The following is a 17921-nucleotide window of genomic DNA, read 5'->3' on the forward strand; positions in this document are numbered from 1 at the left end:
CAGCTCCAGGCTGCATTGCTGATAGTGTGGTCTATTTACATAATCATTGTTTTGCCTGAGACCTGCCCTGCCTGCAGGGCATTAGTTAATCCCACCATTTAAAACTACCTTCCTGCTCTTTCCTTTTCTCCACCCCTTTCCTAGCCATTTCCTTTTCCGATTTGTCACTTCTGGTATCTAAGATATAAAAGGCATTGTCTCTGATCAATAAAGTCATTGCACTGTGTCCTGCTCTGCCACCAGTTACTCATCTCTCTCCTGCAAAGCCAGCCTGGCAAACAGGAATGAAAATAAGTCCGACCTCACAGAGAGACGGAAACAAGGAGCCAGGGGCAGAAGAAGCACAGTGCCACCATGGGACAGGCACTTGGTCACGGTCGGTCTTCGGCTCCCAGGTCCCCCTGCCTCCAGATTCATCTGCAAAAAACACGAACACACATTCTATAGGCTCTGGGGAGTATTTTATCTGAATCCCATGACCACCTAAGGAGAGCCTTGCCCTGAACTCCACTGCCCCACAAACAAAAGACCAGGAGTCTTGTCTCTTTGTTTTCCTTTGGCCCGTCTTTTATTTGGGGTTTGTGTGATTTTCCTGGCAACAGTCCCAATGATGGTGAGGAAATATGTGTGCTCACTGTTTGTGGACTAAGCAGCTTGTTTCTAAAGGTGAAATGTGGTTACAAAATGTAAGAGAGGCCATTGTTTTTCTATTTTATTTGATAAGACAAAGAGTAATTGAGAAGAAAGGGGAAGAGAGAGAGAGAGAGAGAGAAAGACAAGACACTTGCAGGCCTGTTTCACCACTTGTGAGCTGGAGTTCAGCACACATCCTCGCACATGGTAATAGGTATGCCACTGTCCCCTTTGACCTTGATTAGAAAAAAGTATATATATATATATCAAAAGGTTTTAGGATGTGCCTCGATGTTGACATTCTTTAGCATTCGGCTCAGGTGTTATCCTTTGCAAGGTAGTGCCACATGAGTAATGTCCGTGGTGCAGCATTTTGAAAGGGTCACAAGGTCATTTTGTCTCTGCATTGGTGATAGGAGTCTGATGACTGAGCAGAACTTGTGCTGTTTGTTTTTTTCCTGTATAAAGAGAGGATGAAATGCTTTGTCAGTGGTACGGAATTGTCAGGGAAGGTATTGAGAAACTGCTTTCGTCTCCAACGGCACTCCAACTTGCTGTACAGACTTAGTTCTAATTTACCTTTCTGGATCTATACTTTGCTTCTCTCAATTTATCCCTCAGTTTTAAAGCACATATGATGGGATCCAGATGGTGGGGCACCTGTTTGAGCGCACATGTTACAGTGCACAAGGACCAAGTTTCGAGACTCCGGTCCCCTCCTGCAGGAGAAAAGCTTTGCAAGTGGTGAGGCAGGGCTGCAGGTGTCTCTTGGTCACTCTCCTATCTCTCCCTTCTCTCTCAATTTCCAACTGTCTCTATCCAATAAATAAATAATGCTAATAAAATTTTGTTTTTTTAAAAAAGGACATACTCCCAGAGGGTTCAAGAATAGGGAGGTGGGGGCTGGGCAGTAGCACAGTGAGTTAAGAGCACATGGTGCAAAAACTCAAGGACCCGCACAAGGATCCCAGTTGGAGCCCCAGCTCCCCACCTGCAGCGGGAGGGGGGGAGGTGTCGCTTCTCAAATGGTGAAGCAGGTCTGCAGGTGTCTATCTTTCTTTCCCCCTTTCTGTCTTCCCCTTCTCTCTCAATTTCTCTCTGTCCTATACAACAACATCTATAACAAAAATAACAATAACAACTACAAGAAGGACAGCAAGATGGGATAAAAATGGACTCTAGGACCAGTGAATTCTTAGTGCAGGCGCCAAGCCCCAGCAATAAACTTGGAGGTAAAAAAAAAAAAAGAAAGAGAAAAAAGAATGGGAAAGCTATCAGGGGAGGGGATGAGATAGAGAGTTCTGGTTGTGGAAATTGTGGAGCTTTGTACCCCTCTTATCCTATGGTTTTTGTCAGTGTTTCCTTTTTATAAATAAAAATTAATGAAAAAGGACATATGCCACCCAAGACTTTAGTCATGTGAATCATGACTGATCCTATTTCATTTCTGTATCTCATTATTAATGGTTTTATAGGCTTAATAGGAGAACAATGATCTCCAGGTCAGTTGTCAGGGGTGCCAGGTCTCATCAAACTGTGGCAGGTGTCTGTCCACTTCTCTGTCCACCAAGCAAGGTCCTTTTCCCCCTTCGTGCAAGGGGTTCCCAATACTCTCTCAACCCCAACCCCTTTTCTTTCTTTCTTTTTTTAAAAATTATTTTATTTTATTTATAAAAAGGAAACACTGACAAAACCATAGGATAAGAGGGGTACAACTCCACACAATTCCCACCCTGTATCCCCTCCCCTCCCCTGATAGCTTTCCTATTCTTTATCCCTCTGGGAGTTTGGACTCAGGGTCATTGTGAGATGCAGAAGGTGGAAGGTCTGGCTTCTGTAATTGCTCCCCCACTGAACATGGGCGTTGACAGGTCAATCCATACTCCCAACCTGTCTCTCTCTTTCCCTAGTGGGGTGGGGTTTTGGGAAATTGGAGCTCCAGGACACATTGGTGGGGTTTTCTGTCCAGGAAAGTCTGGTTGGCATCATGGTAGCATCTCAAACCTGGTGGCTGAAAAGAGAGTTGACATACAAAGCCAAACAAATTGTTTACTAATCATGAACCTAAAGGCTGGGGTAGTGCAGATGAAGATTTGGGGTCTCCCTTTTGTAGATAGCTAGTAGGCCTATTTTAGTTAGATTCCAAAGGGCCTGTGGCTATACTAGTTTTTTTTTTTTCCTCCCTGAACCTGAAATCTGATATGCAGGTGGATCCAAGTTATTGTCTGGGGAGATGATGTCATGGCTGGAAAAAGGGTTAGAAAGCTGGATCAGGGAAGAGAGTAGCTCTCAAATATGAGAAAGGTATATAAATATTGTTGACTGTAAACCCCATTGATTTGATGTGATCTGGGTCTCATATTCAGCTGAGGAGCCTATGTGACCTCTGCATCCCTCTAGATCTGAGCTCACATTCTGTGGTCATGAGTAGGAACATTCCAAGCTGCCCCAATATCAGGACCCATCTTCCTCAGGTGTAGCATAGAGTATGTTGTCCATCCTCCCTTCGGAGGATGGAACATTCTCTACTATTTTTGTTTCACATTGAGGGCAAGGTCCTAAAGGGGCCTATTTTGTTGTTCCTGATAGAGAAGACCAGTAACAGTGGAGAGAAGCATCAGGCAGATGTTATCTGCCTACAAGAAACACATATAGCAGTCGATGAAGCTGCTCGATTCACCATCAGTGGATTTGATTTAATATGCTATAATCTCCATCCTAAACACGGCCGAGCCAGATACGCCAAATCGTGTCTTGCGGACTTTTACCATACGGCCTCTTTGACCTTCTACGACTCCATTACTATTGGAACTATTCAGCTCGTCAACATATATAAGCCTCCCAGTGCCTCATGGGATAATGAGGTCCTGCCTAGCCCGAATCACCCAGCCGTTTACGTTGGAGACTTTAATAGTCATCACCAAGACTGAGGATATTCCTCTACTCATGCTGACGGCTCTATCTTAGCCGACTGGGCTTCAGCGAATGACCTCTCCCTATTATACGATCCCAAACAGCCAGGCTCTTTTCACAGTGCTAGATGGAATAAAGACTCGTCACCCGACCTGTGCTGGATTAGCACAGTCAAGGCCAAGCCTTTCCCGCTACGAGACAAGTTCTCAAGATCTTCCCGCACAGTCATCACCGCCCAGCTATCATCCACATTGGTCTCCAGCTCCCACTGATTCTGTGCTCGGAGAAACTAAGATGGAACTTTCGGAAAGCAAACTGGTGTCTGTTCAGTGATCTTACCAAAAAATCTATTCCTGCAATTCCAATTAACTCTATCCCCTCTGAAGATTCCTACAGGCACTTCCGCTAAGCCATCTTCAAGCAGCTTCCCAAGCCATTCCTCGTGGGAGACGTGCTAACTATACACCTTGTCTTGATGCTGAATGCGAGCAACTACTAAACCTTTTTGATGAGTCGGGCGACCCAGATGTGGCTGACCATCTCATTGCCTCCCTGGATGCAGCACGCCAAGCCCGCTGGCAACAACTCACGGAAAGTCTGAACTTCACCCACTCAAGTAGGAAGGCCTGGAAGCTTCTTCACAGACTGGGTGCCAGTAGCCAACCCCCTCCCGTCTCCCATCCTCCCGTATCTCCAAACTCAGTGGCCAGTCACCTAACTCAAGTTGGACTTGCTAAGATCGACCCAGTCTAGAAAAGAGAAATTTCCCATGAGTGGTCATCCCACTTCCGGTTATCTTGTCCATCTCCAAAACTCTCTCCCTTTACACTGTCTGAACTGGAAGATGCTTTGAAGAGGGTTAAACCGGGAACAGCTGCTGGCTATGATAACATCACCCCAGAACTCATTCTTAACCTGGGCCCCACGGCAAAGAAGTGGCTCGCTTCATTCCTGTCCCACATCTTGGAATCTGAGTCTATGCCCAAAATTTGGCATCGTGCGAAGATTATAGCGGTTTTGAAACCAAAGAAAGACCCAACACTGGCCGCCAGCTATAGACCAATTTCTCTCCTCTCCGTGTGTTACAAATTCCTTGAGAGGCTGCTTCTGTCACGTATTTCTCCTCTTACAGAGAAATTCCTATCACCCGCCCAAGCTGGTTTCCGCACAAGAAGATCTACCTGCGAATAAGCCCTGGCCCTCTCAACTTACATTGAAAATGGATTCCAGAAGAATTTAAAGACAGGTGCTGTCTTTGTTGATCTCACAGCAGCCTATGACATGGTCTAGCACCATGGTCTCCTAGTCAAGATCTCAAGATGCCTGCCTCCATGGGTGGCCAACACTATATCGTTTCTTCTGCAAAACAGAAGATTCTGGGTGCATCTGGGTGACAAGTCTAGCAGATGGAGACTTGTCTCAAGTGGCCTCCCCCAGGGCTCTGTTCTGGCTCCTATGCTATTTAATATTTACATCAATGACCTCCCAGAAACTTCTTCAAGGAAGTTCATCTACGCCGATGGCATCTGCTGTGCAACTCAGGCATCCAAGTTCGACATCCTCGAGGAAACACTCACGAAAGACATGTCTCTGATATCTGATTACTGTAAAAAATGGCGACTAATCCCTAGCACTGCAAAAACGGTATCATCTGTTTTCCATCAACACCATGCCTCGGCCTCGCGTGAGCTTAATGTGCAGCTTGGCGATAGGAGAATCCGGCATGAAGCCCAGCCAGTCTATCTTGTCGTTACTCTCGATCGCACTCTGTCATTTCACAAACATCTCATAAAAACTGCAGCAAAGGTGGGCGCGAGGAATAACATCATTGCAAGACTGGCCAGCTCCTCCTGGGGCGTGAGCACTTCCACACTATGATCATCATCTCTGGCATTATGCTATTCCACTGCAGAATACTGTGCCCCAGTATGGTTCCGTAGCCCCCATGTCCACTTGGTCGATTCCAAATTATATTCCTCCATGAGGATAATTTCTGGAACTATCCGTTCCACCCCAGTTCCATGGCTGCCAGTTCTTAGCAACATCGCCCTGCCAGATATTCGTCGGGATGTGGCATCATCTAAGTTCATTTCCCACGTCTACGCTAGACTGGACCTGCCAATATACGCGGATATCTTCCCACCCTGTCCAACGCTTGACGTCTCGTCACCCAATCTGGTCCTCTACGCCTACACTGAACTTCTCTGTTCTAGACTCTTGGAGGCAGAGTTGGCAGTCAGCTGAGGTAAAGAACAAACACCTCATCACAGACACCTGCGAGCGTCAACCCGGCTTTGACCTAGCACGTTATGATTGGGCCCTCCTCAATCGCTATCGAACAGGCCATGGCCGGTGCACCGCTATGTTCCATCGCTGGGGAGCCAGAGATGACCCGAACTGCCCCTGCGGCTCCAGACAGACTATGACCCACATAGTCAATGACTGCCACCTCTCCAGATTCAAAGGAGGTCTCAAAACTTTACATCAGGCTCAACCTGACGCTGTTGACTGGCTACAGAAGAAGGGCAAACGCTAGAAGAAGTGGAGAGAAGGATTTATTGGAGGTCTAGGCCCATCATATCTTTGGGAACCTGAGGACTTCCTGCCTAGGGCCCCAGTTGATGGGGTGGCCTGATAGTGACTACAGAGTCATTGTTTAGTATGCCAGTCTCTGGCCCTTATTCAACTTTTTGCAGTCCTTGCTTTGATAAGGTTAGCTTTGGACCCAACCCCTTTTCAACACTACAGTTTTGATGTGAGCACCTTATTGTCAGAACAAGCAGAGATAAAAAATATATTAAAATGCACATTCAGGGAACTCTTAGGCTTATAATATCTGTTTTAATTTTTAATGATATTTATGTTTTATTGAGTGTCTACTCTATATTGAGTGTCCACTGTATCATACCATGAGAATTTTTTCACATGGTTTATTATTAATATTATTATTTTGCCTCCAAGGTTATCACTGGGGCTCAATGCCTATACTACAAATCCATTGCTCCTGGTGGATAATTTTTTTCTTTCATTTTATTGGATAAGACAGAGAGAAATTGAGAAGGGCTAGAGAGAGAGAGAGAGAGAGAGGGAGACCAGCAGACCTGCTTCACTGCTTGTGAAGCTTCCCCCACTGCACATGGGGTTTGGGGCTGGACCTCAGATCCTTGCACCGGTCCTTGCACTTAGTACTATGTACCTTTAACCTGGTGTGCCACTGCCAGGCCCCCATCATATAGTTTTTATAATTTATTTCATTTAGTACTTGGTACTTATATGAAGGAAAGACAGTTGCTCATAGCAGCCTAGTAAAAGTAATAAAATCAAAATAGGTTGGAGGTGTCGGGCAGTGGCACAGTGGGTTAAGCGCACAGGACACCAAGCACAAGGACCAGTGTAAGGATCCGAGTTCGAGCTCCCAGCTCCCCACCTGCAGGGGGTTCACTTCACAGGTGGTGAAGCAGGTCTGCAAATGTCTGTCTTTCTCTCCCCCTCTCTGTCTTCCCCTACTCTCTCCATTTCTCTCTATCCTATCCAGCAACAATGACATCAATGACAAGAATAATAATAACCACAACAATAATAAAACAACAAGGGCAACAAAAGGTAAAATAAAATAGCCTCCAGGAGCAGTGGATTTGTGGTGCAGGCACTGAGCCCCAGCAATAATCCTGGAGGGAAAAAACAAACAAATAAACAAACAAAAAAACTCAAATAGCTTGTCTAATGCTACACAAGTCAATAATGGCAGAATCTGGCTCGATAACCAGGAAGATCTAACTAAAACCACATTTTTATTTTCCCCTCTCCCTTCTTTCCTTTTTTTAAACAGAGACAAAGAAAAACTGAGAGGGAAGGAAATAGACAGGAAGAGAGAGACACCTTCAGCGTGAAATACACAACTCAAGAAACTTCCTCTCGCGTTGGGGACCAGGGCCTTGAACTCAGGTCTTTGCACCTGGTAACGGTAACACATTCTACTGGTTGTACTTCCACCTGACCCACTAAAATCTAATTTTAACCGTTATTTTTTGACACCTAAGGGATCAAATGCAAAGGATATAAAAGGAAATTAGGTCCTTTCATTGAGAAAAATGCTTGAATGCAGAGAAACATTTACTGTGTTTGCCAATTAGACTGTGACTCAGTTGAAAACTGCATCTTTGAGGGGGCCAGGCAGAGGCTCACTGGGTTAAGCACACATAGTACAGAGCACAAGGACCCATGCAGGGACCGGCTCAAGGATCTGGGTTTCAGCCCCCTGGCTCCCCACCTGCAGGCAGAGGTTGCTTCACAAGCAGTGAAGCTGGTCTGCAGTTGTCTATCTTTCTGTCCCTCTCTAACTCCCCTCCCCTTGCAATTTCTCTCTGTCTTATTCCCACCCCCACTCCACAACCCCCCAAAAGTCAATAAAACAGCTAAAGGAGCAGTAGATTCTTAGTGCCGGCACCTAGCGCCAGCAATAAACCTGGACCAAAGACAAACAAAAAGGAAAAGAAAAGAAAAGAGCTGGATTTTTGAAGTTACTTGTTCTGTATGACATGTCTTCACTGTTAAATCTGAGTAATACTCTACTGTAAGAAACTTTCTTGGATATTGATATTATCTTTGGATATAAAAAGATCCTGTGAGGGAGTCGGGCTGTAGCGCAGCGGGTTAAGCGCAGGTGTCGCAAAGCACAAGGACCGGCATAAGGAGCCCAGTTTGAACCCCGGCTCCCCACCTGCAGGGGAGTCGCTTCACAGGTTGTGAAGCAGGTCTGCAGGTGTCTATCTTTCTCTCCTCCTCTCTGTCTTCCCCTCCTCTCTCCATTTCTCTCTGTCCTATCCAACAACGACAATAACAATAATAACTATAACAATAAAACAACAAGGGCAACAAAAGGGAATAAATAAATAAAATAAATATTTAAAAAAAAAAGATCCTGTGAACACTCGAAGCCTTTGTGTGCATATGGGGATTTTTGTAGCTATGGAGAAAATAGCAGGTCCATATGTTTTCATATACAAAGTGACCTTGATTAGTTTAGAAAAATCCCCTTATATACATCCAGGTCTTGAAATAATTATTCAACTGAAATCCCATTACTTATATTCCTATGGAAGAAATCAACTCTTTATTAAGATTGTACCTCGTTTAAAAAAGAATAGCCTCAAGAGGGAGATCTGGATATTTCTTCCATCACATATTCTTTGTTCACTAATGCAGACAAGAAAGTTTTGGTACTTCCAAGCGAGTGACAAGTGACAGCTTGGGTAAGATTTGGGTGCACTTTATGTGTTTAATTCTTTTTTTAAAATTATTTATTCTTTTTTTGTTCCCCTTGTTTTATTGTTGTAGGTATTGTTGTCTGTCTTCATTGTTGGATAGGACAGAGAGAAATGGAGAGAGGAGGGGAAGACAGAGAAGGGGAGAGAAAGACAGACACCTGCAGACCTGCTTCACCACCTGTGAAGCGACTCCCCTGCAGGTGGGGAGCCGGGGGCTCGAACCTGGATCCTTATGCTGGTCCTTGCGCTTTGCACCACATGCGCTTAACCCACTGTGCTACCGCCTGACTCCCTATGTGTTTCTTCTTACTGCAAACTGGCAACGATATGGTGAAGGAAATGGAAATCTCACTCTGGGTTTGTCAGTTTCGTGAGAGAGAAATAACTTTTTGAGAAAATGGTCAATCAAAAATGTACAGTCAAAAATTACATTCTTGGGGCCGGTTGAGTGCACATGTTACAATGCGCAAAGACCCAGGTTTGAGCCCCCTGTCCCCACCTGCAGGAGGAAAGCCTTGCGAGTGGTGAAGCAGTGCTGTGTGTGTTTGTTTCTCTCCCTCTTTATCACCCCCTTCCCTCTCAGATTCTAGCTGTCTCTATCCTATAAATAAATAAAGATGATTTTTTTCTTAATTCTCAGTTCTGATTAGCTTAACTTCAAAACTTGAGCATATTTTGCTACGTAACACTACCCACCATGCAGAGTGAACCAGGCAGGGACATCAAGAGGGATCAGAATAGAAAAGTTGGCGACTGGATACAATTCTTTTGAGGGGTACCACCCAAAACGAGTGAATTTACTTAATAAAAACTAAGTTGAATTAAAAAAAAAAAACAAAAAACATCTGTTCTGTTGGAAAGGATTGTGATAATTTCTAATGGTACTTTTTAATTTTTTAATAAAAAGACAGTAGATGGTATTTCACGTACTATCAGAAAAAACCAACCAAACAACAACAACAGCAAAAATACCTTGGAGCCAGGTGGTAGCGCAGCAGGTTAAGAGCACATGGCACAAAGCACAAGGACCGGCTTAAGGATCCTGGTTTGAACCCCGGCTCCCCACCTGCAGGTGGGTCCCTTCACAAGCGGTGAAGCAGGTCTCCAGGTGTCTGTCTTTCTCTCCCCCTTTCTATCCTCCCCTCCTCTCTTGATTTCTCTCTGTCCTATCCAACAGCAGCAGCAACAACAATAGCTATAACAACAAAGACAAGAACAACAACAAAATGGAAAAAAATGTCTTCCAGGATCAGTGGATTTGTAGTGCAGGCTCAGAGCCCCAGCAATAACCCTGGAGGCAAAAACAAAACAACAACAACAACAACAACAACAAAAACCACCTCATTTTATGGATTTCAACAAGCAAACATGGTCTAGAAAGCAGAAAAGACCGACCTCAAACCACACAAGTTGATGATACAATAGGACCGCAAACCCAGTTTTGCCTTCAACCTTTTTTTTTTTAAAAAACATATCTAGCTTTTTCCATGTTTTAATTTCATTTTTTCTTTGTCTTTATCACTTATTTTTCTTAGAAAGTACTTATTTATTTTTCTGGCAAAATGAGAGGGGATGGGCAGAACACCACTCTGATGCATGCTAGCGGCAGCGCTTAAAACTGGGCACTCTGAGATTTCAGGTTTGCAAGTCGGGTGCTCTGACTTGAAGGCCCAGCTCCAACACATGAAATAGGACACCGAGTGTCAGCTCTGTAATACATCTGGTGTCAGACACTGAAGTGGTAAGAGAACAGAATCTGAGGTTAGCAAAACCCTCCTTCCTTCTCTCCCTTAGCCTCCCCTCCCCGCTTCTTTCTCTCACAGTTGACTGCAGTGCAAAGGTCAGAACATGCCTGCCCCTGAGAACAGCCTCTGGTGTTTTGTGCTACTTATTAGCACGCATATGTTCCTAGGCTCAGCGTCCATTATACAGAGCTCAGTGATAAACAGTAAGCAGAGAGAGCATGAGAGTGATTAGAAAGCAGGAGAAAATGTCCAGATGTGCGTAGCTCATAATGTTTTAATTCAGCATAGTGCTTTGGCTCGACACCGTCACCAAAGGTTTGCCTTTGGTTTATTTGTGTTATCACAACAGTGAGGACGGAGCTAAATGCAGCCTTTGAAAAGAGGATTCTTACTTGTTGCATTTGTATTCTACTGTTCTTTCCTTAAACATTTCTAAATATCCATGGGGCCCAATTCTTACAAAAATAAATCAGATAAGCCTAGACTCTTGTCAAGTCAAATATCTACGGTTTCTGGCAATTATGTAATTTCCAACTCAGCGGCAGTAACTATTGCTGATAAGTCAATTGTCATAAAAAGAAATGTTCCAGACCAATCTTTATTAGTGTGTCCTTCACTGATATATGCTAAGTCTTATTTTAAAAGCAGACTCCTAGTTTTTTTTTTTTTGTCCCTAGTGAATGGCTTCTCATCATAACAACCTCTATCTGGATAATGTCATCGTAAAATGTAAAAATGGTAAATTAAAACCAATGAAATTAAATTCTGCTGCTATTAATAATAAAAAAAAATCCGCTCTGTTTTCTACCATTCTGCTATGATGACACTGTTTATGAAGCAGCTTTGCCTCAATGTCTTCTGTCCAGGCAAAAACTACATTTAGGGAGTTGTGCGGTAGCGCAGTGGCGTGAAGCACAAAGACCGGCATAAGGATCCTGGTTCGAGCCCCTGACTCCCCACCTGCAGGGGAGTCACTTCACAAGCGGTGAAGCAGGTCTGCAGGTGTCTGTCTTTCTCTCCCCCTCTGTCTTCCCCATCTCTCTCCATTTCTCTCTTTCCTATCCAACAACAATGACATCAATAACTACAACAATAAAACAATAAGGGTAACAAAAAGGGAATAAATAAATAAATACATATCTTAAAAAAAAAAACTACAGGTATAAAATTACCCTGTGGTACTTCTCTGAGAAGAAGGAACACAGAGTCATGTGTCAATTTAAATACCTCTGTAAAGTTGAGGTCAGCCATAGTATTGACCAAGAATGACTTCTATTGAAAAAGAACTGTGCTATTTCATCAAGAGTGATATAAAATGAAATAAACTGAAAGATATCAAACATGTAGCCCCCCTCCCTCCGAGTTATATGTCTGTTTGGTGCTAAGAGCCAGTTTAACTTTTTATTCTATTAAAGTAAAAGCACTGTCTTAAAACTCTTAATTTCTTTCTCCTAGTCCTTGAAGGGAAGAGGAGACTGAACCTCAGCCATGGTTGGAACTTCTTTCATTAGAGCTGCCAACAGTGTTTTGTTTTATTTTAAGAGTGTTTTGGCTTATATTAGTTCATTTATTATTTACTTCCTATACTAAGTCAAAGGTGTAGACAAGAGTTGAGTTCACAAAGGCTCCTTACATTAAATCTGGAAATTAGATTATCTGGACTCAATCAGACTCTGCTAACATTTGCCTCAGCAGTGGGCTTTCAGGATGTCCAACTAGAAGTTGGCTGTCCTACTTAGACCTAGATCCACTCCCCACCTACTTCCTATTACACTTCCCTCAGTCACTCCAAAGCTAACCTTATCAAAGCAAGGACTGCAACAGCTGAATAAGGGCAAGAGACTGGCATACTTTAACAATGACTCTGTAGTCACTATCAGGGGCCCTAGGCAGGGAGTCCTCAGGTTCCCAAACAGATATGATGGGCCTAGACCTCCAATTGTTACCGGTCTTCTCTATCAGGAACAACACAATAGGCCCTTTTGTGGGGCACCATAGGACCTTGCCCTCAATGTGGATCAACAACAGTAGAGAATGTTCCATCCTCCAGAGGGGGGTTGGATAACATACTCTATCTACCACCTGAAGAAGATGGGTCCTGAAATTGGGGCAACTCAGAATGTTCCTATCCATGACCACACAATACAAGTTCAGACCTACAGGGATGTAGAGGTTATATAGGCTTCTCTGCTGAATATGGGCCCCAGATGAAATTGACGGGGTTTACAGTCAACAATATTTATACACTTTCACCATATTCGGGAGCTACTCTCTCCCCTGATCCAGCTTTCTAACCCTTTTTTTTCCAGTCATGACATCATCTCTCCAAACAATAACTTGGTTCCATCTGCATATCAGATGTCAGGCTCAGGCAAAAATTAATAACGTTATAGGCCCTTTGGTATATACCTAAAACACAAACCTACTAGCTATTCCCAAAATGAAGACCCCCCAAATCTTCACCTGCAATATTCCAGCCTTTAGGTTCATGATTAGTCAACAGTTTGTTTGGCTCTGTATGTTAACTCTTTCAGCCACCAGGTTCAAGATGCTACCATGATGCCAAATGGACTTCCCTGGATAGATGGCCCCACCAATGTGTCCTGGAGCTCCGTTTCCCCAGAACCCTGCCCCACTAAGGAAAGAAAGAAAGGCTGGGAGGATCGACCTGCCAACGCCCATGTTCAGTGGGGAAGCAATTACAGAAACCAGACCTTCTACCTTCTGCATCCCATAATGACCCTGGGTCCATACTACCAGAGGGATAAAAAATAGGAAAGCTATCAGGGGAGGGAATGGGATATGGAACTTTGGTGTGGGAATTGTACCCCACTTATCCTATGGTCTTGTCAGTGTTTCCATGAAAGAAAGAAAGAAAGAAAGAAAGAAAGAAAGAAAGAAAGAAAGAAAGAAAGAAAGAAAGAAAGAAAGAAAGAAAGAAAGAAAGAAGTTGGTTGTCCTGGTGAAGATATTCAGCCGATGAACCCAGCTTATATTTCTGTCAAAGGAAAGTTGCGTGGTAGGGGCATCTTCATTTGGTTGACGTCTTCTCCTGAGACTTGAGGGGTAGTCAGGATGTATAGAAAACCCATTCCTACAGCACAATCACATGACTAAAGAGAGGTGAACAGAAACAGCTAATAGTTACATTTCTCAATGGAGAGGGCAGACTTTTCAGTTTGCTGACAGCAGGTTTGATTTGCAAAGTATAAGACATTTCCTTATACTTTGTTGATAGGAACAATATCTTTAGATTTCTTAAAGATTTTATGTATTTATTTAAAAAAATATTTTGTTTTATTTTAATGAGAGAGATGGGGGTGGGGAAGAGGGGAAAGGAGAAGGAGGGAGGGAGGGGAGGAGGAAGGGAGAGAGGAAGAGAGAGAGAGAGAGGGAAGGAGGGAGGGAGGGAGAGAGAGAGAGAGAGAGAGACCCAGAGCACTACTCAGCTCTGGTTTATGGTAGTGTAGAGGATTGAAACTGGGACTTTGGAGCCTCAGGCATGAAAGTCTTTGCATAACCATTATGCTGTTTCCCTCAGCCCAAGTTTTTATTTATTTCTTAAAATTATTATAATTATTATTTGCAACCAAGATTATCTCTGGGGCTTGGTGTCTGTTCAACTCTTTCATTCCTACCAACCATTTTTATCTTATTTTATTTTATTCTATTTTATTTTATTTTTCCTTCTTCCTTTTAAATGACAGACACACAGAGAGAGAAGGGACATGTATCAAAATGTTGTGACAACAATGTACATTATATCATGTTGTCCTCTTCTCTCCACCATCTTCATGCTTAGAGTAAGCACAGTCTTGCAATATCATCCATGCTACTCTGACTGCCTTTAGGAAGCCATATGTCTACTGTTCTCCCAATTTATTGCTGAACCACAAAGAATGTCTCTACTTAAAGGATATTTTTGTTAATTCTCCTTTTCCAGGAAAACAACATTATTAATATCTCTTAATTCTTCTTCTTTATTTTATTTTATTTTATTTTTTAAAGTATTTTCTTTATTTTATTTTTGAGAGAGATGCAGAGAGAGAAAGACACAGAGAGAAACACCAGAGCCCTGTACAGCTCTGGCTTATGGTAATGCGGGGGATGGGGGATTGAACCTGGGACTTCGGAGTCTCAGGCATGAGGGTCTCTTTTTTTTTTTTTCCCTCCAGGGTTATTGCTGGGCTCGGTGCCTGCACCATGAATCCACCGCTCTTGGAGGCCATTTTTCCCCCTTTTTGTTGCCCTAGTTGTTGCAGCCTCATTGCGGTTATTATTGCCATTGTTGACGTTGCTGGGATGCATTGGATCGACCTTCTCGTGGTGCATCCCGTGAGTCCCCATTCATTGGGGAAACTGACGATCCTTCCTAGCCGACTGAATCCACATGGATCCCAGTCACTTTCAAAGCCAGCAACAAGCAGCTCCTGACAGCTTTCAACCTGACGCTGTTGACTGGCTACGGAAGAAGGGCAAACGCTAGAAGAAGAAGTTGACGTTGCTTTGTTGTTGGATAGGACAGAGAGAAATGGAGAGAGGAGGGGAAGACAGAGAGAGAGGGGGAGAGAAAGATAGACACCTGCAGACCTGCTTCACCGCCCGTGAAGCGACTCCCCTGCAGGTGGGGAGCCGGGGGCTCGAACCGGGATCCTTACACTGGTCCCTGCGCTTTGCGCCACGTGCGCTTAACCCACTGCACCACCGCCCGACCCCCGAGGGTCTCTTTTTATAACCATTATGATATCTAGCCTCATCCTTGTATTTTATTTTTTATTTTAGCCAGAACACTGCTCAGTTCTGGCTGATGGTGATGCAGGGGATTGAACCTGAGACTTTGGAGCCTCAGGCATGAGGGTCTCTTGGCATGACCATTATGCTATCTATCCCCACCCTCTTGATTCTTCTTTGTTTCTCTCAAATCTCTGCTTACATGCTACCTCTTCAAAGATGTTTTTACTACTTTGTTGTTGTTGTTATTATTATTTACATGGAACTCTTTTTACAAAATTATTTACTTATCTGGTTGTTTGAGTAGTCTGGTCTCTATAATATAATAAGGTATAATCTTCATTAGGGTAATGACTTTATCTTGTTCTCTTTAGTATACCCCAGCATTTTTTTTTTATCTAATAGATAGTAGGTATGCAGTACTTATTTGCTAGATTGAAGCTAAGCTTTCCCCTTGCAGATGGGGACTGGGGCTTGAACTTGGGTCCTTGCACATTGTAACGTGTGTGCTCAACCAGGTGTGCCACCACCTGACCCCTGTATGAATACTGTTCTAAGTTAGCATATATTTAGCTAAGTCATGGAGAAAAGTTATCTAACTTTAAAGGTAAATGCAAGGTAATATTCTATTCTAGAGTAGTATTTTTAGACTCCAGAGGGAAGGGCAGATTTTCAGATTCTCCATAGGGGAATGGGAGTAGGGACACAGACCTTTGGTGGTGGGAATGGTGTTAAACTAAACTCCTATTAAATTATAATGTTTCTCTTTTCTTTCCTTTCCTTTCATTTCCTTTTCTCTTCTCTTCTCTTCTCTTCTCTTCTCTTCTCTTCTCTTCTTCTTTCTTTCTTCCTTCCTTCCTTCCTTCCTTCCTTCCTTTTTTTTTTTTTTTTGCCTCCGGGGTTATTGCTGGGGCTCCATGCCTGTACTACAAATCCACTGCTCCTGGAGGCCATTTTCCCATTGTTGTTGTTGTTGCTTCTGTTCTTGTTGTTGGACAGGACAGAGAGAAATTGAGGGGAGGGGATGACAGGGAGAGAGAGAGAGAGAGAGAGAGAGAGAGAGAGAGAGAGAAACAGACAGACACCTGCTTCACCACTTGTGAAGCAACCCCCCTGCAGGTGGGGAGCCAGGGACTTGAACCAGGATCCTTGTGCAGGTCCCTGTGCTTTGCACTATGTGCGCTTAACCCAGTACGCTACCACCCTGGCCCCTTAAATTATAATAATCTTATAAAACTATTTATCCAGGTGCCCTTCTTGTCATAGTTCTGCCTCCGTAGCTCTCGGTGTGAGATGTTCATCTTGGGAACAAGAAGGAAACCCTCTGCCTTTTCTGTCTCTTCCTGTGCTGACAGGCTTTCTCTGGCCATCTTGGCTCCTGTGCTCTCTGTGCTTTAGTGAGAAAGGACTTCTAGGTCAGCGATCCTCCTGAGGCTGTGATAGGATGCAGAGATGTGGCTGGGTGGTGTTGAGAGGAGGGCAGGGATTAGGGAGCTCCCACATATTTCATGTAAGATTAGTTTAGAAATAAGGCCACTTGAAGTCCCGGCCTCTCTTGTTTTATCCAGGACTGTATGCAGGGATAGGAAGGAGAGGTCTGCAAAGGCCATTACAGTGCGGTGTACACAGAAAGTTTTATAAGCACAGAATCTCTTCTAGTGTTCTCCCTGGGAGCGTATCCCCTCTGACTTAGAAAATAGTAGTATTTTTATGATTTTTTTTTTTCCTTTTTACTTGATGAACTAGTTTCTGGCTAATTCAATTGTTCTATCCCCTGCTGAACTCTAGTAATAAATATTCAAAACAGAGAATGTGGCTTTCTGAAATGACATCATGAATTGGGTTGCCAGATTGAGCAAATAAAAATTCAGGGTGGCCAATTAAATTTGTATTTCAGATAAACAAGGAAGAACTTATTAGTATGAGAATGTTACATTATTCCACAAACCTTCCCAAGAATTGTAAAGGCTACACTTAACATGAATTTATGTAATATTCCAACTTTATTGAACATACTATAATTTATCTAGAAGCCCTATTTATGAATAATTAAAAGTCATTGTTATATTGTTCACAGAAAGTGATCCCTTTATTACCTGATTAGCTCAAGTAGTCTAGCTATATCAGATAGCTGTCCTCATGATTAAGGTAGATTACTTCAGTAGGATCAAATACATACTTTCTTATCTATATTGTAGAAATGCAGAAGATATTAATATAGATATAAAAATTTTAACCAAATCATAGCTCTGCTCTGGTTTACGGTGATGTTGGGGATTGAACCTGAGACATCCAGCTCTACCCTGCCTTGTGGCTATTGTATCCCCCTTTTTCTATTTCTTCTAGGAGTGATAAATAGAAAGAGAAGGAGAGACTCTGATAGCAGTGCTCTACTGCTCCTTTGGCTTCTGCCCTGCAGGTGGGTACTGGAGACTTGAACCTGGGTCCTCATGAAGGGAAACGGGTGGGCACTACAGAGTGAATTGCACCTAACCCCTGACTTCTTACATTAATGGCAACGTGCTTTAGATTTTAAGGCTGAACACATGATTGAGGAGTGACACCTACCTATGAAGTTCTTTTTTTTTTTTTTTTCCTTTTATGAACTTAAGGAGCACAGCAAGTATCATTA

The 17921-nt window shown here is 43.3% G+C and overlaps 1 long non-coding RNA gene across 1 annotated transcript in view; it reads left to right on the forward strand.

Annotated features, from left to right (window-relative positions):
* Positions 1–17921, forward strand: part of LOC132537433 (uncharacterized) — a 144010-nt gene that overhangs the window by 19996 nt on the left and 106093 nt on the right. Inside the window, exon 2 of the long non-coding RNA XR_009548865.1 lies at positions 17636–17708. This is a non-coding gene — a long non-coding RNA (uncharacterized LOC132537433). The remainder of the gene's footprint in view (positions 1–17635; positions 17709–17921) is intronic.

Source organism: Erinaceus europaeus, chromosome 3 (genome assembly GCF_950295315.1).
Source record: "Erinaceus europaeus chromosome 3, mEriEur2.1, whole genome shotgun sequence".
NCBI lineage: Eukaryota > Metazoa > Chordata > Mammalia > Eulipotyphla > Erinaceidae > Erinaceus > Erinaceus europaeus.